This window comes from Moschus berezovskii, chromosome 18 (genome assembly GCF_049115385.1).
Source record: "Moschus berezovskii isolate FMDL1 chromosome 18, NW_MosBer_1.0, whole genome shotgun sequence".
In the NCBI taxonomy this organism is placed as follows: Eukaryota; Metazoa; Chordata; class Mammalia; order Artiodactyla; family Moschidae; genus Moschus; species Moschus berezovskii.
Window position 1 is genome coordinate 13,485,240 of NC_142477.1, and position 22,628 is coordinate 13,507,867.

A 22,628-nucleotide genomic window follows, 5' to 3' on the forward strand; every position below is an offset into this window, starting at 1 on the left:
AAGGTCCTGGGTGTTCACTGGAAGGACTGATGCTGAGGCTGAAACTCCAATACTTTGGCCACCTCATGCGACGAGTTGACTCACTGGAAAAGACTCTGATGCTGGGAGGGATTGGGGGCGGGAGGAGAAGGGGACGACAGAGAATGAGATGGCTGGATGGCATCACTGACTCTGTGGACATGAGTTTGAGTGAGCTCCGGGAGTTGGTGATGGACAGGGAGGCCTGGCGTGCTGCGATTCATGGGGTCGCGGAGAGTCGGACACGACTGAGTGACTGAACTGACTGACTGATGACTTTAAAATGCTCAACATAATGAGTTAAGTTCTACTGAATAAAAAGATATGAAATACAGTTTAAAAAAATAGATAAAATGCCAAAGTTAACCTTCCCCAAGCTAAAAGAGGAAAGTTAAAGAATGAAAGAATTCCAGTTGTCTGGCTGTAAACCTGATCTCTATTTGTAGGATGAAGCAATATTTCCTTGAGATCTCTCCTTCCTACAAATATTTTCATTGTCTGAACATCCTCCTCAGATTAAATTTGTGGGATAATTTTTGTCAGGGAGTTAAAAGAGAGGCAGAATAAAACTATGGGAAGAATTATAAAATAAGAGATAGCTATTCTTATATAAGTGAACACTTCCCTGAATGAAAGAGTTGAGTATTTTTAATAATATCAGAAGAAACTAAAGGGAAAAAATGTATTAAGTTTCTAAGCACTGGTTGAAATAATTATGAAGGAACTATCTGGTGACACTAAAATAAACTTTGAATTTAAAAGGATAAAGTTAACAAGTTAATATACTGGGGAGAAAGACAACAAAGGGTTAATATTCTTAAAAATAAATTCTGCAAGCATCTATTAAAAAAACATGGAATCTCAACAGCTAAATGGTATAAAACGAGAACTAACAATTCGTTCACAAGTACATTTCCCTCCTCTCCTCTACTTTCTGTCTCTCCTGTTCTTCTCCCCTTCTCAAAAAACAGCTATTACACAAAAAATTTAAAAACCCACCAAATAACATAATGAGTAAACAGTAGAGCACATAAAAGGAGGCAAAACTATCAAATTGATTTAAAAAATTAATGATGATGATGATGATATTAAAGTTTTAGCAAAACAAATTCTGTAACATATTTTTAGTGAAACAAAAATATCTAGAATATTTCTGCAAAGCCAACTGACAATCTTATTAAAATGCATTGACTCTGAAAGAGTAAATCAACTACAGCTATTCTGACATAATGAATTCATCTTCAATTAAAAAAAAAAAAACCTTCATAATAATAGTTGGTATTGTTTATGAAGTGTCTACCTTATGCTCCAAATTTCTACTCTTCACAAGGTAGTGACAGTGTGGGCTGTAAAAGCAAACAACAGCAAGTAGCAGTGGAGTTCAGGAGTCTGCTACATTCCCCTTGGCATGATCCTTTCACACTGTCTGTGATTTTTGTTAACTGAAAATAATATATATCTCCAGCAAAGAAGTCAGAAAGAGAAAAACAAATATCATCTATTAATGCAATTATGTGGAATCTGGAAAAATGGTACCAATGAACATATTTGCAGGGCAGTAAAAGAAACACGGACTTAGAGAATGAAGCTGTGGACACAGTCGGGGAAGGTAGGTGGGATGAGTCATGACCCTGGTACTGACATACACACCACCGCGTGCAAAATCGCTACGGGAAGCCTCTGTATAACACGGGCAGCTCAGCTCAGTGCTCTGTGATGACCTAGCTGGGTGAGAGGAGGGATCTAAGAGGGAGGGGACGTATGTATACACATGGCTGATTCAAGTCATTGCACAGCAGAAACTAATACAACATTCTAAAGCAACTACACCCCAATTTTTAAAAATATGCAGTAAATTACATTATAGTACCTTTGCACGATAGACTATTATGATGCATTCAAATAAAATATATTAACAATTTTCAATTACATGATATGCTTTTCAGTTCAGTCGCTCAATCGTGTCCAACTCTGATATGTCATTATCATTTGTATATAGCATAAAAAATATACATTATAAGAAGTGAAACAGCGGTATGTTAATTTTACATCTAGTGGTGTTCCCTGGAGAAGGAAATGGCAACCCACTCCGGTGTTCTTGCCTGGAGAATCCCAGGGATGGCAGAGCCTGGTGGGCTGCCGTCTGTGGGGTCACACAGAGTCGGACACAACTGAAGTGACTTAGCAGCTTAGCAGTGGTGCTCCCACTCTGTACAAGGCTCACAAAAGACTGTATTAAATGACAACAGCGACGGTCTTTGGTGGAGGCACTATGCGTGAATATTCCCCTTCTTTTACACAATTTCCATAATCAGCTTTCACTACTTTAATCTTCTTTTCATATTTTTAAGCTGCAAAAATACAACACTCTTGAGAAAATTTTAGATAGTGAATATACGGTTTGCAATCTCCCCCAGTAGCTCAGCTGGTAAAGAACCAGCCTGCCAATGCAGGGGTTGAAAGAAACATGGGTTTGGTCCCTGGGTGGGGGAAGATCCCCTGGAGAAGAAAATGTCAACCCACCCCAGAATTTTTACCTAGAAAATTCCATGGACAGAGGAACCTGGAGGGCTAGAGTCCATGGGTTGCAAAGGGTCAGAAGGCACTGAGCGTGTGCACGTAAGCACACATGCACACAAGCACACACACACTTACACATTTGGGTCGTAAAGGGCCAACACCTCAACCCCAGAGATGACCTGCTGAGAGCCTGGTAAATACCAAGGTGTGATCTAACAGACTTTGTAACACACAGGCACTTGGATGCAGAGATAGTATGAATGTGCTTTTAAGATGAATGAGATTATATTAAGTATATTACCCTGCAACCTGCTTTTTCCGATTAATAAGGTACCACACCTAGCTTTCCAATACTTTTATAATCTAAATTTTACTTTTCATATCATTGCTATTAAAGTGAAGAACACTTTTCCATTACTTGTAGAAGTTCCGAGAGACCAATGGCTCTGGAAAAACATATATCCTCAAAAGTTATACAACATCAGGCTCACAACATGTTTGCTACAATTAATACTTCTGTGAATGAAGGAATGAATACCTAGGACAGGTCCCTGCTTAAACTCCTTCAAGAAACACAAATTAACTGGTTTTCCTTTATCCTTCTTGTTAGAGGATAAGCAGTAAGGTAGAGAGTCTAGCAGGCCTTGAAGTGTCAGGCATACCCTTTCACAAGAAAAAATTTAAAAAAATCAAAACCCCACCTCATCTGATGTATGTGGCAAAGAGGGTTGCCATGTTACCCCATGATTTAAGTATGTCAATCTTGTTCACACTTGTCTTGTAAACATCTGCTTGTGTTCAGAATAAAAGATGAAGGTTTGATACCAGAATACTGTACGACGTAATTATAAGACAGCCCAAGATAATTGCACGATCGCCCTAACATATATAAGGTAGACATATGAGGAGTATGTACGGAGCAGCATGCATGCTCAGTCTCTCAGTCGTATCCGACTCTTTCCCACCCCATGGACTGTGGCCCGCCAGGCTCCTCTGACCATGGAACTTTCCAGGCAGAGTGGGGTATCCATTCTACTCCAGAGGATCTTCCCGAGCAGGGGCTGAACCCAGGTCTCCTGTGTCTCCTGCACTGGGAGGAGGATTCCTTACCACTGAGCCACCTGGGAAGCCCAGCAGCAGCTATACGGCTACCAAAGAAAAATGTCCCATTTAGAAATTATATGGAGACCAAAAAAGGGAAATGCTGTCTGAACTTATTCGGTAAATGAGCTAGACATTCTAGATTACCAACATCGTCTTGGTCAGGCCCTGCTGGAGCAGAGCTGTAGTCTCGGTGTTTGGAGTCCGACTAATACACTCGGGACATACTGACTGACACGCACTGAACACCAAATGCAGCCACGCCAAGGAGTAGGTTTTCGCAGTTACAGCAGACTTTGTTCAAAGTGGCTTATGATTAAATTCTGAGCATCCAAGATAAAAAGGGACTCATGCCTACTGGCCACTAAAATGTTCTCACTCTCTACACTGGGATCCTGGAGCACTGCGTGTAGATCACGGTTCGATAAACTGCAGTCTTGTGGGACAAGTCCAGCTCAGCTTGACTTGTATTTGTAAATTTATATAAATCATCCATGGCTGCTTTAGGCCACAACACAGAGATGAGCTGGTACAAGATAATGATGATGATGACATGATAGAGATAACATGGCCAACGAATCCCGAAATGTTTCCTATCTCACCCGTTTCAGAAAAAAGTTTATTATCTCCTGATATAGTCTGCTGTTCAAACAATTGATTTCTTATTATTTAACGTGAGGTTTGAGGATCTAATTTATTCTACAGAACAGAATAAAATTGTGTCTGTCCTTATTCTCAGGAGGCATGCTCAGTGCTAAGAGGCCTTACTGGATTAGGGTTAAGAACATGGGTTCACATCCCGGCCCTGCCTCTGATCACTGGTGAGATCTTGAGCCCGTCACTTCACTTCTCCGTGCTTTCAGCTTCTCTCTGGAAGCTTGCTCATTCTTTCACTGCCTTTGCGGACAGCTGAGATAAGTGATGCTCACAACCATCATGGTACCTCAACCTATGAGATTGCTGGCTTCTTCATCTCCCATCTGAGTGTCCGACTTACCAAGGAGGAAAGGGGCGGAGAGTGTCCTCGACCATGTATCACACGAAGGATCCACAGCCACTCGGATGGTTCAGCCCACCTCTCACACGCCAATGCTTCAACAAAGAAAAGGTGGGAAAACAGAGAGTATATTAACCCATTTGAAAAGAGGCCATGGTCATTGCTGATCGATTCTAGAAAGTTCCATGAAGCCCCTGCACAACCAGCTGCATTGACAATGTACGGTTTAGCACAGAGCAACTTGGAAATCACGTGACAGCCCTAGCCTTCCATCCCATTCCAATGGGCTCCTTTCCTCAGAAAAGGAGAAAAGAAAACTCAAATATCGTTAATACTGGAAAACAAATCTCATAAAACAACCAAAAGGACCATCACACACCTATTTAAATGGCTTTAAGCAGTTTGAGCACCAAATTCCAATTGTGTGAATTTACCCATTTTATGATGGGTCTTTCATTCCGTTTTTGGAAATACATAGTACTTTAAGTAATGCATTTCACAAATAGGAGATGAAGTCAGAAGGTATACAATAAACTATACTAGATTCAGAACTTGTGTTTTTATTTACATATTAATTTATTTGATGCAAAATATGAAGCTTTTTTTAAAAGGAAATCATAAACCATAAAAACAGTTCACATTACTAAAACAAAATTATCCAATCTGCTCATTCAATGCAACAAGTAAATAAAATCCTGAAAGCTTAATACATAATGTGATGAAAGATGATTGCAAAGCACGCGCTTCCCCAGAACCGTGTGTGAGAGAAACTAAAGAAGTGAGTTACTTTCCATTTCTTACTCAAAAAAGAAATTCCTCCATTACTAGGTAAGGCCGGCCGTCTACTGCTTCAACTACTACAGTTTGGGGCCCATGCTTGCCCTGTTGTCCTGGCTGTTGTTTCTTTCTGCTCACGGCAGTCCATAGCTTCTGGCTGCCATAAACCTCAAACACACTGAGGTCGCCTATCCCAAGGCTTCTTCCCAGGTGGCAAAGTGGTAAAGAATCTGCCTGCCAATGCAGGAGACACAAAAGACGCAGGTTCAATTCCTGGGTCAGGAAGACCCCCTGGAGTAGCAAATAGTAACCCATTCCTGTATTCTTGAATGAAAACTTCCATAAACAGAGGAGGCTGGTGAGCTACAGTCCACGGGGTGGCAAGGAGTCAGACATGACTGAGTGACTGAACATGCCTATCCCAGCATGAACACTTGGGCAGCAGCTGAGAATGATGACCACAAAAGGGGGAGAAGAAGCTTCCAGAACATCCTGAAACATTCTGGCTGTCCCCCTATGCAATGATTCCCATACCGTCTACTTAGTGATTATCTAAAGGCCATCTGCCTGCAGTAGGACAACTGGATTACAGCACCTGGAAATTCATATAATTTTCTATCTGTTGAAATGCCATTTGAAAGTCCTGAGGTTCCTCTGAACCAGAGGATGACTGGGTGACAGCATCTCTCCTTGAGGCTCTCGCCTCCATTAGGCATCTTCATGGGAAGGGAGGGGGCAGTCCAAAGGAAAATATTCAGAAGTGCCAGGGAAGGCGCCCACAGCCCAGGTGCAGTCCACACTGCGGCATCGCTGGTCCCGTGAGGTCCCAGCTGAGTCTCTGAAAGTCTGTGACTTCATCCTTTGGAAAGGAGGAGGTGCAGATGTAAATCTTCGAGGCCAAAAAAGGAGGAAGGGAGCTCTCCCCAAGGTAAGAAGGCATACTCGGCCCAGGAAAAATTCCTAGGAGCGGCCAATTCCTTTCTCACAACACCAGTAATATCGCCTTTGGGTGGGGCAACAAATATGTTAGCTGGGACTTCTTGACTAAACAACTTGAATACAGTAACTGCCTCTCTTGATCTATTTTACAATTAGTACTAAAATTTCTTCCTATTTGGTTATCTCTTAATCAAAATTTAACTGATAATGTTGGATAGGCCCACCGGTTACTGCCATGAATGTCCAGCAATTCTTAAAGATTCCCATGTGTCAGAATTAAGTTAAAAATGAGAGGGTGATAATTAGGTCTGAAGGCTGAGTTCTCCCATTCTCCCTCAGTGCTCACTTTTCACTTTCACACATTGGAGAAGGAGATGGCAACCCACTCCAGTGTTCTTGCCTGGAGAATCCCAGGGACGGGGGAGCCTGGTGGGCTTCCGTCTATGGGGTCGCACAGAGTCGGACACGACTGAAGTGACTTAGCAGCAGCAGCAGCAGCCCCTCAGCTAAGACATCCAAGAGTCACACCTACAGAGAATGGCTATCCTCTCAAAAGGCAAAAGTGATGGAGGCCAAATAGGACATTGAAAGAATCCAGAATTGTTGACACGACCACACAACAAATACTGCAGGAGATGAACTTTCCTCCTGAATCCAGGCGGGGACAACCTGCATCCTGGACAGGCAGATGTGCAGGCTCAACCTCAGACCTAAAAGTGAGGCCCTTCCTTGTGCAAAGGCAACACTCTAGGGACAGAATGCCCAGACAGAGTTCACACAGCCTTGGGGGACAACAGAACACCCTTGAGAATCTGAAATCTAAACAAGTAACTAGTTCCAACAGCAGGATTTGGGGCACACACCCTGAAAGGTTTTAACTATGCTTGGAGAAGGCAATGGCAACCCACTCCAGTACTCTTGCCTGGAAAATCCCATGGACAGAGGAGCCTGATAGGCTGCAGTCCATGGGGTCTCGAAGAGTCAGACACAACTGAGCGACTTCACTTTCACTTTTCACTTTCATGCATTGGAGAAGGAAATAGCAACCCACTCCAGTGTTTTTGCCTGGAGAATGCCAGGGACATGGGAGCCTGGTGGGCTGCCGTCTATGGGGTCGCACAGAGTCGGACACGACTGAAGCGACTTAGCAGCAGCAGCAGCAGTTACATCAACAGTGAAAAAGACATTTTACCACCCTAGCCCATGATAGCCACACAGACACCATCAGGACCTCCTACTCTGGAGGATCCTTGCCTGGATAGGTGTGCCACCCTCTAAAGAAGAAGTCCTCAACCCCTGTGCCACGGACCAGTATTGTTCCATAGCCTGTGAAGAACCAGGCTGCGGGACAGGAGGGAGTGGCAGGTGAGTGCGTGAAGCTCCATCTGTATTTACAGCAGCCCTCCATCACCTGCGTTACCGTCTGAGTTCTGCCTCCTGTCAGATCAGCAGCGGCATTAGATTCTCGTAGAAGCACGAACTCGACTATGCTTGAATCATCCCAAAACCATCCTCCTCCACCCCCGGTCCATGAAAACTGTCTTACATGAAACCAGTCCTTGGTGACGAACAGGTTGAAGGCTGCTGCTCTAAAGGAATATATACCATTCCACAGGACACCCATGTGTGCCGAGCAGTGTAGGCACAGGCTTGGAAACCGCAGCAACAAAGCAGTGACCTTGAATAGGCTAAACTAACATCACAGATATCAGCCCATTTGGGCCTGGATGCTGGGCTCTCTCATCCTCCCCCAGCGAGGTCATAGATTAGCTGATGTATAAACCAACTCACTGACATATTTTCCAGAAAACTGAGAAAAAAATTCCAAAGGTAAGGAAGCTACAAAGTCTCAGAGGGTCATCTCAGACTGAAGTCGGAGCATTTTTAAGTGGCTATTTATTATAACTACTCATTAAATAAGAAATTGCTTCTGTTTTACTAAAATACAAATGTCTCCATTTGACTCAATTCCATATTTTCCTTTAGCTGAAAATCAACTGGAGCAGAAACAGCTCCTAAGTGCTCTGTCTCACGATTCTCACTTAGGGCCACGCCATGGAAAAAGAACTGCCACTGTGAACACACGTGCAGGGCGACCCCTGTCATACTCTGTGATTCACAGACAAGAAACCTTTCCTAGAAGTGGTACCTGTAGCCACCTTCACAAGTTCATAAAATGATCTCTAAATTAAAATACATATGCAAAATTTAAACACCAATTGGCACTAAGTATCCATCAGAAGCCTCCCAGGCCGCTCAGTGGTAAAGAATCCACTTGTCAACGGAGGAGATGCCAGAGATGCGGGTTCAATTCCTGGACCTGGAAGACCCCCCTAGAGGAGGAAATGGCAACCCACTCCAGTGTTCTTGCCTGGAAAATTCCATGGGCAGAGGAGTCTGGTGGGGTACAGTCCATTGGGTTGCAAAGAGTCGGACACGACTGAGCATCTGAGCATATAGGAGCACACCCTTGAGAACACGATTTTCTGCTAAAATATGCAAACTTCCCCACATGCCTTAGAGGAAGGAAAAATGGTGGATTGAAATATTTTCCTAGAAACAAAAGGTCAGCCGAGCAGCAGTTTTGTATCCTAAAGATAGGAGAGAGAAATTAACATTTCAGGCCGATCTAAAGAGCTCCATTTAGAAACAGCACCGCAGTAAAATCACAGGAAATAAGGTGCCAATGGCAAGACCACCTGAGATCATAAGGATGTTTAGCAGAGTCATGGAGAGAAACAGCGTGAGGTGCACGCTCAGAAAACCCATAAGCGGGTGGGCTCAGGTCTCCCAAGTTCCGAGAATTTCACAGCTTCCCTGAGAGACCTCCCATCATCAGTCAGTTGGTCACCGAAGCACCACACAAAGCGGCCCCCGCTGGCCTTGCATGGTGGGTGGTTAGCAGATAAAGCAAGAACCGATTCTGTCCTCAAGAGCTCACTCAGGCTTTGCCTGCTACACAATTCACCAAATACTGTGGAACGGGACGACACAGAGGTAATACTAGCGAATGAACGAGTCACGGCCTGGGGGTTGAAAGCAGCTCCGCTAAGATTGGAAAGCAGGACCGGGGGGCAGCGAGGATCGCAGATGCGGAGCTGGCCCGGGGTTCAAGTTTGCGGAAGAAAACAAGGCAGGAAACCAGAGAATGGGTGCCGGGTGGGAGACTGAGGAGCACGTTCTGCCTTACTTCCCACATCACTCTGCACGGCCAATCAGACACTTCGCTGCATCAAAGGTGAGGGCAGGATGTGCAGAAGAGGGACACACGCGCCGCCCTCGGCACGTGGGAGGCGCCTCTCCTCAAGGAGTCCACCCTCTGCTTCCCCCAAATCAGACACGATTTCTTTAGTAACCAGCCAGTTTGCTTTCGTACAAATAATGCCACTTCTTGATCAAGACCATTTAGTAAAAAAGTCGCTTTCATAATTATCTCACCTACATTTAGAAAAGTACAGACTGTCACAATTCCGCCTCTTTAAATCTCTGGCTGTCCTTGGGCCAGAGGAGGAACACCGGGAGACCTTCAGCCCTAGCAATGGCTGAAGCCTCAAGGACAGTGGGTCCTCAGGTGGGAACACAGGACCTCACGTCTTGGTCGTTTCATGACACAATCATCTAGCCCTGAGACCAGCAGAGGTAAACCCTACCTCCCGGAAGAGAAGAACAGGCACTTCTGAAAGTGACATCCAAGGAGGAAGATGCACAAGAAAGAGACATAAGCTTCCTGTCGGAGCCTTCATACCCAGATCCACCGCGAGGCTCCTCCATCAGACAAGTGTCATTGTGAAATGCGATGGTTTACAAATATCAGACACAGCTGAGACCTACAGAAGACGGAAGGCGGAAATTGGATATTTCATTTCTCAAAGCGTTGACTAATCCTAACAACATTTGGGAAAAAAGAAACCTGACTGTTTTTCATTTTGGCTTCCGGTAGATCATCCTTTGGTGAGTATTTAAAGCTGGTAGGAACTGCTGACCCCGGAACGAATACACTGCCTCAGTAACTGAAACAAAGCCAGGATAAAAAACACTTCCTATGCCTCTGTTTCTACACCAGACGATGAGATGTGTTCTGAGCTTCCAGGAGACATGGGAAGAGAGGGAGAGGGCAAAAATGACATCCTTATTCAAGCAAAAATGTTGCCCAAAACTAAGCGACTGCTCAAAATGAGCAATTTCTAAAATCAGCTCTCTAAGGACACCAATGTCCCTGAATGGGGACTACTTTCTTCCTTCTGCCGCCATGTGCCAAATTTTCAAAGGGCAGCCTCACTTTTCAGGCAGGCAATTTTGAAGTGCTTGCACAAGTGGTTAATTTGCATGGGCAATTGGCCTCTCGGCTTTCATTTTGACAGCTAAATTGATCTGTCCTTTGTAGACTAGAATCTCAGGACCTGGAAAGAGAAGGATGTCTGAGGCTTTTTGAAAAATGTGGTCTCTCAATTCCTATTTATCCAGAACAATACATTCAACAAGACTTGCCCTGTAAGCAGTCACTTGCCCACACAAAAGGGATTCAAGATCGAACTCGAGATCGAAATTTGAGATTCAAGTCTAAGATCAAGATTTAAGGCCAAAAAATTAACTATTGCTGTTACTTCCCATTAAACCAAACAGGACAGGTTTGGGTTCTTAAACTAGCTCTTTGGTCATTACATAGGAAGAGGGCACTGTCTGTCACAGATTAAACTCGTGACTGGCACCAAAACCTTCCCAGGATGAAGCTGAACTAAGGCAGACAAAGGTCTCAAGCATGGGCATAAAGGAGAGGACGGTATTTGTCCCTGGAAAGAGGGCAGACTGAAAATCACAGTGAATTGTTAGTGAAATGGCAATGGGATAAATCACTCAGAAAACTATTTTCTGAAAAAAAGAACAGATAGAAGCTTTTTAGAAGTCTCTAGCTACAAAGGATGCTCTCTCACCAATTCAGTAGAGAAATGGAAAGATGCCCCAATCAGATTAGGACAAACCCACACAAGCCAATTCAATATGCATGCTGGGCTGTGTCAGTTCTAGCTTCTCAATACCGTCATTTATTTTATTAATATGTGTCCAGACTTTAATGCTGCTGTTTTACATGAGATAACAGCAATCTGGGCCAAATTGTGTTTTGAATTAAAAGTGAAACCACGCTCTTGTTTTTTGGCTTAAACCCAGCAAAGGCAGTGAAATCATTTCATTTCTCCAAAGCCATGAAGAATAAATGGGCATTTAAAACCTGTTGAAATCAGTCCCAGTGACCTATTGGGTCTTCCATTGTCAAAGGTGGGCTCCAAGACTAAGAAAAGAAGATAACTCGTCTCTTTGTTCCTGCAACAGGTCAAGTTGCTCAGAGATGCATTTGTTTCTTGCTTTTGAGATAACAGTAGGCTTAACACCATATGAATCCCTGGGTGTGTTGTATAACCCAAAACCTACTTTTGTTCTATTTGTCATCCTCTCAATATAAATCAGTGATAAAAATAAGAAATAGGCTACTACACATTGAACCAGATGGCGTCTTACCTTCCTGTAAACCCGGCTGTGTTTAGAGTGTGTACACATGTGGGAGAATAAAAAGATTTTCTTTTCTTTACATTTGGCAATGAGTCATGTCACCCATTTCAGCACGAACTGTACTGAAACTTCCTCCCCAGGAAGAACCAACGCAGTTTCACTAACATTTAAAAACAACCATGTCAGCTGCCTTCGATTAGTCATGAAGCCATTCTGCCCATCCTGCAGCCTCCAGCAAGGACAAGATCTGATCAAATCGGACTTGCTAAACATAACCAGAAGGTCGGGCATGTCCTGATGCAAACCTGCTGTAAAAAGACACCCTTTTTGTATGAATCAAAGATGCTTCCTTCATTCTCTCTGCAATAGGCACCCTTCAAAATGTCAACCCAGGATCTTGACTTAAGCCCCCCCCCCCAACCTGTATCCCTTTCCTCATCCTTGACCATCATGAACCAGACTATCAGACCTGGGAGAGGGGTGCTGAATAATCGGGAAATTTCTGAGGTTACTGATGATTAAAGAAGACACAATCTATCACTCCCCACTGCATTCAGTACAAGCCCTGCTCTGCTGGACGAAGCATAAAGAAAACAAGGCCAGTTTAAAAGGCAAACGGCATTTTACAAAATTGTGTTCCGTTATTTTCCACTGACAAGCTTTGCCAGCACAGGGAGCATGACCCAGGCCATGCCTGACACATACAAACCACCCCGTGACTGCTCCCCTGTCCCTGTTCTCTGTCCTCGCCATGGGCTGGGTTTGGGTTTCCTTTTCATGAAATCTCAAGAAGACAAACCCCTCCTCTACTGGATGGTAAGTATGAAACTGACCATGGGCATTGGCTTCTTTTGTCTTGTTTTCTTTTGATTTTACTGGCTGCTGAGACAGTACCTCCTCTCCTTGCAGTACCTATGAAGTATATTTACAAATCTGAATCCAGCACTCTGTATTTCTCGCCCTTTCTGATTCTATCTTGTTGGCATGACCTCATCACTCAAGCCAGTCATTCTAAGAGCTCTTGCTGCATCCCACCAGGCTCTCTGAAATCCACATGTGTCCCCTGTGTCCCCATGGGATGTAGTCGCCTGTCCTCTGTGACCAGGACACCGAGTGCCTACCTCCAGTTATCTCATATCACCCTCTGGGATTTGTCTGCTCCCTCCATCAAGGCTATCATCCTATCCTATTCGACTCAGAGTCTCAGAGCCCAGGCAAACATTCCATGAGGTCTCCTTCACTTTACTTCCAAGTTTGTGTAAATGATAATGGACTCATGGACCCAGAGGGCATAATCCTAAAGTCAGCTTCTAGAGACACTGTTCCCTCTTGACATCACATTATCCAATCTTATATCAGTCAAAATCATCCAGAAAAACAGAGCAAACCAAACTTTGGGGGGACCGAGATGCTCTCTTCCAGGTCTGTTGCAGGGTGCCCAGCAGGTGCCCAGCAGGTGCCCAGCTAGGAGCTGGTGGGTGGTGACTGTGCGGGAGAGAAAGCCCCGTGGGAAGTGAGTCACGCCTTCCTGGACCAGAGGCTTGAGGCATGCCCTGATCCCATCTCTTCCTCCTCCCACCTTTCTTTAGAGGATTCCACACCTCCAGAGACAGCCTTCTGATGCTACTCATACAGGTCTGAGTCCCCCGTTTTTACATCCTGTTCATGCAGTTGTAAAATCCAGTCTTTATTCCAGACTTCTCAGGGCAAAGAAGCCAAAATCGCTCTGTCCTTGTCTGTTAAGCCGACTAAAACATACACAAAGGTCCTTCTGCAGACTCCCTGGGGGAGTTGCCTCCACATCCCCCAAAATCTCTCTAGATGCTCAGAGATATCCCCCCGAAGGGACAGCTGCTCACAGGAACAGAGGCCAGACAAGAGAACAAGGTCGAACAAGGGACCATCAGTGACAGCCAGGAAAATGCCCTTCCTTAAATGATATAAACATTATCTTTGTACATGGGAATGTTCATACTGAAAATCCCCTTAGTTAACCCATTTTCCACAGCCACCAGGTGAACTGCCAAGGAAAAATTACTCCAAGTTCTGAACTAATGATGCTCATTTGAACTGCAATGTTTCCTATGTAGCAAGTCTTCAACGATTAATTAAAACAAGATCAAAGTTCTTGGACTTCAGTTCTCTCATCAGAGCTTCAGGCCCCTTCACCCAGGCACTGTCCTGAATGTACTTGAACCTCAGCTGCTGGCCTGCTCACACTTTACCCCTTCTCTTCAGTTAACTGCAGAGTGTTGTTGTTCAGTGGCTAAGTCATGTCCAACTCTTTGAGACCCCATGGACTGCAGCACAGCAGGCTCCCCTCTCCTCCACTATCTCCTGGAGTCTGCCCAAACTCATATCCAATGAGTCAGTGATTCCAACCAATCATCTCATCCTCTGTCGCCCCCTTCTCCTCTTACCCTCAATCTTTCCCAGTATTAGCGTCTTTTCCAATGAGTCAGCTTTTTGCATCAGGTGGCCAAAGTATTGGAGCTTCAGCTTCAGCATCAGACCTTCCAATGAATATTCAGAACTGATATCCTTTAGGATGGACTGGTTTGATCTCCTTGCAGAGTAAGAAAGTTTTAAGTGGCTCTCTTTCAACCTCCAGTTTTCCATGTCAGTTCAGGTTCAGTTCAGTCACTCAGTCGTGTCCGACTCTTTGAGACCCCATGGACTGCAGCACGCCAGGCTTCCCTGTCCATCACCAGCTCCTGGAGCTTGCTCAAACTCATGTCCATCAAGTCAGCGATGCCTTTCAACCATGTCATCCTCTGTCACCCCCTTCTCCTCTTACCCTCAATCTTTCCCAGCATCAGGGTCTTTTCCAGTGAGTCAGCTCTTTGCATCAGGTGGCCAAAGTATTGGAGCTTCAGCTTCAGCATCAGACCTTCCAATGAATATTCAGAACTGATTTCCTTTAGGATTGACTGGTTTGATCTTTAAAAAACATGGACATGCTCTGGCCACCTTGAACATGAAATTTTGACATGTTTACCCAGTTGAAAACTTAAAAGCATATTTGGCAATTTAGCACCAGAAAAATCAATCTGTTCTTAGGGAAATTTTATGCTTGAATTTACAATGTGCATTTTAATCTCAATGTTGTGTTTTTTGACTCCATTCATACTTACAGTTCCCATCAATCACTTTTCAGGCTTATGGAAGTGATGCTATTCCACGAGAGTAATAAGCCAACAACTGAATCCAGCTTTAAAGAAAAGTCTGTATAACTCCAGTGAAGATGACAAAACAGTGACACAGAAAATAAAATCAAGTGACAACAGGACACAGACCTGTCTTTGCTTTGGGATTTTTTTTTTTCCAAACTATATGCTCAAGTTTTAAAATAAGACATTCTTGTCATATCAAATCCCTTCTCTCAGACCAGCGGCCAGCCAGCACCTCAGCACAGTGCTGGTGCAAAATTTGTCTCTCTCTCTCTCCTCACACGTTTCATCAGAGGAACTATGTCTAACTAAGGACTGTCCCATCAAGGCGTCACTGTGAACATCAGAGAAATTAAACTGTAAACAGAACCCCTCAACCACATGGAAAGCTGATAGCATTGCAGGGAGAGGTGATAACACCCATTATTATTCTTAGAACAAAACACCTTGCTCTGCTGGCCATTTACTTTGTCATGTGTTTCAGATAGCACTGGGAAGATGGGGCAGGCTGTGCATTGCTGACAATTTCTCAAGTCAAGCTCCCTTTCCAAATATTGTTAAAAAGAAGCTGTGAATCAGAACAGTGGCCTGAAATGTTGGTGATAGCTGCTTGTCTCAAAGACTCCTAAGAAATCTTTCAAACCATAACTTGATGTAATAGCACGGTCTTTATCAGCCTGACTCAATGAACTCCTCAACCTCTTCACATTAGGACTCTCTTAGTTTCATATTCTGGGGGACACAGGGTGTTTCAACAGAAGCTAAACAGATGCAAGTTGGTCATAGCCATCCTGAGATGAGAAAGGCCCAGGTCTCATGATTTCCCTCCACTATGGACCTTGGGAAAGGTCAACGATCCCATCATTGTTGTCTTAACCTGGCTAAGAATGGCAGACAGGAACTCTGCTTCTAGAACAAGGCACCCGACAAGGTGTGGACACCAAGCAACAAGATTGGTTACTTGGACACCAAGTAACGAGGTTAGTTCTATCTGAACTGTATGGTGAGAAGAAAGCAGAAGTGATCGTAATTCAATTGTGTCCGACTCTTTGTGACCTCATGGACTGTAGCCCTCCAGCCGCTTCTGTCCATGGGATTCTGCAGGCAATAATACTGCGGTACGTTGCCATGCCCTTCTCCAGGGGATCTTTCTGACCCAGGGATTGAGCCTGGATCTCCTGCATTCCAGGTGGATTCTTTACCCCTGAGCCACCAGGGAAGTCCTCATAGAAGGAAGAAAATAATCATAGAAGAAATCTGAATAACTGAACGGTTTCATTCCTACACCTAGTCCGTCTGTCATCAAAGGATCAACTGTCAATAGAAACACACGCTTCCCTTGACCCCGTTTCACCTTTCCCACCACTATCTTTTACATCTGTCAGCCCTTCAGGCTCTACATGCTCCTTATGGCTACAAGGGACCTTTAAAGAAAGGACAGGCAGAGAAGCTACAATGAAGTGAGCATCCCTCCCTCAAGGACGTTCACTTGGGGAATTGGCACTGCTCAGAAGACCTCTGCATTCCTGCTGAGATCACCAGAGGGAGTCCCCTCCTCCTCGGTTTCAATTTGCTGGGATAGACACATAGCTGATGGAAGAGCCTCACACTTCCCAGAGCAAGATGTTGGGCGGAAATTCCAGAACCATCCTTGGCTTGTCAACAGATGTCAGTGCATAGGGAGAAAGCTCTGTGGCATCTCAGCCAGCGAGCTGTCCCACGTGCTGATACATGATCCCACAAGCAGAAGAACATCCCCCCACCCAGATTATTCCAGCCTGGACCGCAATGGCTCCCACCAGGGCATGGAGGTGGGCAATGTGTTTCAGAAGGAAGTTTCAGAGTCCTGTTCGAAGAATCACAATGGGCTCCCAGAAATCAGCCCACATCCCTTAACCCAGACCAAAGGAAACTTCCTTTACCTTCCCGGCAACTCTCCCGAAGCCAAGTTTACAAAGAGAAACTAGAGATGCAAACTAACCCTTGTCGTTACTTGCTAGGGAGACGTGCCCAGTGTGACCTCACCCAGCTTGTTAGTTCAGGGTGCTATTGATCACAAAAGCTCTAAAACCACTGTTGTCCTCCAGGTTAAAGCAGAAGCACTCAAGTTCAGAAAAAAACACAGGCGTCAGGACAGGCAGGAAAGCTTCCAGAGAGGTCTAATTCCATCAGGAAACAGGAATGTCTGAGAGCTGCTTCAGATGCTGGGAAGTTCTCCACCAGTGATGTTGCCACGGCCAAGGACACAGTAATGCTCAGAAAACCCTGCTTCCTGAGAGAAGCTTAAACACCTCCTTCACACCTATAAGACTCAGAGTACAAATGGAGTTGGACAAATGCAAGCATTACTTCTTTCCTATGGTAACTGATACTCATGAAAGAAGAAGAAAATGGAGTCAATGCTCTGCTCTTTCTTCACAGATTCCACATTTACAGATTCTGCATTTGCGAATTCTGTGCCTACTGGCTAACATTTATTTGTAACCACAAAATGTTCCGTTGGCTTTAAGTTCAAAGGTAAGGAATCAATTATACGTTAAATAAGGTGATTTCAAAGAAATATGCATAAAATGAGGTTCTTTATTCAGAAGCTGATAAAGACTTTGTGACCAGAGGCTCACAGGAGCCTAACCCTGTGTCTCCCCTAGAAGCAAGGATTCAGGAACCAACTAATTCAGGGTTCCCAATGAGCTTACATGTCATGAGTACCATGAGCTGTGCTATGTGCTCAGTCGTGTCCAACTCTTTGCAACCCCATGGACTGTAGCCCGCCAGGCTCCTCTATCCATGGGATTTTTCAGGCAAGAATACTGGAGTGGGTTCCCATTACCTCCTCCAGGGGATCTCCTCGACTCAGAGATGGAACCCGCATCTCCTGCATTGTAGGTTGATTCTTCTGTACCACTGAGCCATCAGGGAAACCCATCCTCCATGAGGACGGACTAAATAATGAAGGTCATGAGCAGCAGACGGACCACCCTCACCACGTCCCAGCTCTCCGCAGAAATGTCAGGCGCTGGCTGACACAAAGGTGGGCAGCAGGACTGCATGAGTGGAGTGCACGTCACGCAGAGGAGGGGCCCCCTCGATGGGGAGATGAGGGGTCAGACAATAGGAACTCCAGAGACACAAGCTACCGGATTGTTCCTGAGAAGCCAGCTACCGGCCCTCTGGCTTCCAAGGAGTCCCGAGCTCACGGCGCTGGCAGCAAACAGTGGGAGCCCCTGGTGCCTGGCTGTCTGGCACTAATCTTTCTGAAGTCAACCTGGAGTGACAATTAGACCCCTCAGAAACAGACATCTGAACAATTCAGGGTACCGGGGATGACGGGCTGGTGGCCAAGGTCATTTGCTTGCCGCATGGCAGCTCTGGCTTTGGCTGGCAGGGCCCCTCATAGCTCTCAGTGTATAATGTGAACCAGATCCCCGTCTTCCACAGCAGATAATGATCCTTGCTGCCTTGACTTAAGGGATGATTACAGTCTAAAGAGTTGATTGTGCCTCATTACACTTGAGATAAGAGATTCCTGACAACCGAGGCTATTAACTTGAACTTCCAAACACTTCACACCGGCCCTCTGACATAGTCTCTTCCGTGGCACATCAAACAGGGAAGTGTTTTCTTGCTACTCAACGTGTAAAGGAGAAAAAGTTAAACTGGTGCAGAACAGCAAGTACTGTTTCTGTTTTTTCCTCCTAGTCCGTGACCGTCTTAATTCAACTGAGTCACGACACTACAAAGTACATGGAGACCTTTAACATCAAAAAACAAAACAGGCAAGGCAATCCATAAAGGCCATAAAATAAAAAGGCCCAAAGCCATTACTTGTTTGTTTCTTTATGGTTTTACAGGCTTTTTCCTCTAGACACTTCTCCCCTTTTATTACAATATTAAGAATTATAATTACCACCTTTTGGAATGATTGACTTCCTTTTATAATGAGGAAGAAAAAGAACACTGAGCATCTTTCCCCACTCTCACCTCTACACTGGGAATTTTCAATAGAAAGAGACCAAAACTAACAGAAATGGCTCATAATAAAATGATGCATATACCATTTCCCAAGTTCAGAAAGGGTACTTTCAACAATGATCACAAAAATATAAGTCGGTCGGCTCCACAAATGCATTCATAGAGAAAATCAGAATGACCTATAAATAACTCAAACCTAAGAATTATGGATATGAGTCAGACACCTGAATTTTTATTTCACCAGCCTCAGACAGGGCTATATCTCACCCATACCTGAGGCTGTGATTACTGCAAACTAACCACACCTCTCAAGGAGTTCCCTGGTTAGTTAGCGTATCGTGGGCTTAGTCCTTGAGACTGGGAGGCAGTGTGCCAACATGAACGGGCCAGGACAGGAAACGGGTTTCAAACTGGGATCAAGCAATCTTGTAATAAGACATTGTGAGAATTTTTTAAATGACTATTCCATCTGGCTTTCCAGCCAAAGCTGGTTCTAAAAATTCCCTGATCTCTCCAAATACTAGATGCTAAAATAAGGACATGCGTATAGATGTTAACCTAGAGTTTTAAAAAGATCCAGCAGCAACATGAAAGGAAGGCTTGAGCACCACTAAAATTCAGAGCCGAAAAGCAGAGAAATGGCCAGTATTGGACTAAAACTTTCAGAAGACCCTTCCAGAATGGGAGTGAGTCTGAAGGGTATGTATCCATTATCTAGAGAACCTCAAATGCAAAAAGCACTGAGGGAAGAAGGTGATCCAAAGAATCTGAGGACAACCAGAGGAGGTGTGCAGACAGAACCAAGTCTCGGTCTGCCAACGTCAGCAGCAGTCAGCTTTTTGTTTCCAAGAAGCCAGCAGTTGCGGGCCTCGGACTGGGCCATAAATTCTGATTAAAGTAAATCTTTCTGGGTTCCCTGAAGAGTTTTCCACTCATCAGCTTCATCTTTCAGCAGGGTGTGAGCTCCTTGTTAGCCAGCTCAACAAAGAGCTGCTCTGTCCCCGGCTGTGCCAGGGAGAGAAACACGTGTCCTGGCCACACCAGGCCTTCCTGGGACGTTTAATCTCTCCTCTACAACCCACTGCAAACAACTGCATCTGTAAAGACAAGTGTTGGGGATCTGGGTGAAGGTGAGAATCGGGATTTGCCTGGGGAAGAGGAGGGAGTGATTGGAAGCCAAGACCAACACATAGCGAAACAAGAAAATGAACCCCCCCACCCCCCGGCTTTCAAGGCAATGTAAGGAGAACTCAGAGGGGAGAAGAAAAGAGAGCCATTTCTGGTGAGAGAGCAGAGCCCAACTGGGGACACCTGTGACTGTGGGAGCTAACAGAAAGCAGATGTGGCCGTGGGCTTGGCCTCCTGAGTCCTCGGCCCAGTCCTAGCACGGCTGAATGGTACCCCAAACCACAAACGGGCTGGAGGAGCCGGGCAAGGACTAAGTAGGTCCAGCTGCAATAACAAACCAGAAGGGTCGAACCACAAAAGGCTTTAAAAATAAACACTGTGATTCAAAGCCACGGGGAAAACCCAGCGCTGGGGGAACTTCAAGGAGTACTGGACCTCACCAGACCTCATTTTTAAAACCATTTAGAACTGCCTTTCAATGAGGTGTTTAAATGACAACAGAGAGGCCTGCCTCACCGAAGGAGAACAGGATCAAACAGAGAAACCCTCAGAAGAAGCCTGTTCAGGCTGTTCTACAAAGAGACCCAACTGGCCTTTCATCTCCCCGTGGAAACTTCCTTCGTCTTGAACTTGCCTCAAAGCCCCCAGGATGCTGAAAGCTTCCAGAGTCTTCGTACTGTTACCCCCTAAATTTTCTGAATCAATCCTAACAAATTAGCCCAACTATGCCTCTATTTCAGAGCTTTGGGAAAATAATTGGTCTCCCTGTTTGTGCTAAAAACCTGCTGCTTCTAAGTTCAATTCCTGAAATTACAAATTGTGGCCCAGAACTTTCCAAGTTGTTTTAAAAAAACACAATAATAATAAAAAGACATCACCCATGCATAATGGCTGAATGGCTGTGCCTGACCGAATCTACAACCTGCTCTGTCTTCTTTAAGAAAAATTGGGCAAAGGCTCCCCAATGGACCAGAAATGGCACCGGACCCAAGTTCAAAGGCTGACACTACTTTCTACCTGCTTAGCAGGAACGTGGCTTTTTGTTTTGCTTTTTAACTTTCCTGAGTGGTTTCCCATACAATAGCATCAGGTTAAAGGAAGGGCATGAGCTTCCAAAACTATGCATGCCAGCTTCCTAGCTCAAAGTTGGTGCTCACTGTTTCCATCATCAGGACAAATGGGATGGTTCCTCAGACTAAAAAAGGGGAAAAGTCTGGAGGATTGGGGTTCATCTTTTTTTTTTTTTTTTACAATATTGTGTTGGTTTTTGCCATACAACAACACGAATCAGCCATGATTATGTGTACACCCACTCCGTCCCCAGCTTCCCCCCTCAAGCCCCATCCCACCCCTCCAGGTCATCACAGAGCACCAGACTGGACTCCCTGTGCAACACAGCAGCTTCTCAGCACTGATCCATCTTATGTCCGATCAGGACACGTGCTGACTGATGTTCCTTTCTCCATTCATCCCACCCTCTCCCTCCCCCACTGTGTCCACAAGTCCACTCTCTGCCTCTGTGTCTCCTTTCCTTCCCTGCAAATAGGTTCAGTGAAAAAGACCCACGTACCCCAGTCTTCATAGCAGCACTGTTTATAAAAGCCAGGGTTCATCTGTTCTATGAGGCCGTTTCGACCACTTGACCTTTTTGGGCTTCACTGTTTCATCCATCAAATGAAGCGGATATGTTTACATTATTTTCTTTAAGGCCAGTTTCAGGTCTAGAAAATCTAGCTGTCTGGGCATTTGGTTTCTTCCTCTGGACTGTGCAACTGTGAAGACTCATTCTATGCCTACCATGACATTTTTTTCTCCTGGAAACTTTTCCAGAAAAATAAATAAGAAACAGCCATCTGATGTCCTCTAATATACTTGGTTGACCAAAAACTTCTTTCAGATTCCTCCATAACATTTTACAGAAAAGCCTAAATGAAATTTTTGGCCAACCCAATACAAGGATGACATGTTTTGAAAGGGTCAAAGGACAAGTTTTTGATATAAAGTACAAAAGAAGAAGGGAACGTTAAAAATCAATGTTTCTCCTTTCAAATGACAGTGGGGAAGAGCATACAGGCGTTACCGCGTGGAAAGGTCCAGATAGCTGATGACACATAGGTCTTGATTTTGTTGTTCTTTTCCCCCTAGTGATAGTAGCTTTGTTCTATATCTTCAAGTTCTTCCAAAATTGATCAGAACGGTCTTTTGACCTTTCACAATGTTTCAGGATAATATAGAAAGTATAAACCTGCGGTAACTGCCTGAAAATAAGAGGCGCATTTGCCAACAATGTACTTTCCTCAGACGTTCAGCTGCTCTACTGTGTAGGCCCATCAGAAGTAAGCCAGTTAATAAGATACAGACTGCAGACACCCATCCACGTGTGGTCCAGCATGTAGATTCAGGCAGCTAACAGATCACCCATCAGTCCCTGGAAGGCAGGTAGACTGCTCTGGGGCTGCACAATGAGTCCGTAAGTTGGGACTCCAGGATACACTCCAGGG

General features: G+C 44.8%; 1 protein-coding gene across 1 annotated transcript in view; it reads right to left on the bottom strand.

Annotated features, from left to right (window-relative positions):
• SEMA5A (semaphorin 5A) overlaps window positions 1-22,628 on the bottom strand; it is a 569,574-nt gene that overhangs the window by 436,507 nt on the left and 110,439 nt on the right. Inside the window, exon 2 of the mRNA XM_055422270.2 lies at window positions 4,637-4,731. The gene's annotated coding sequence lies outside the window, so the exon portion shown is untranslated. The remainder of the gene's footprint in view (window positions 1-4,636; window positions 4,732-22,628) is intronic.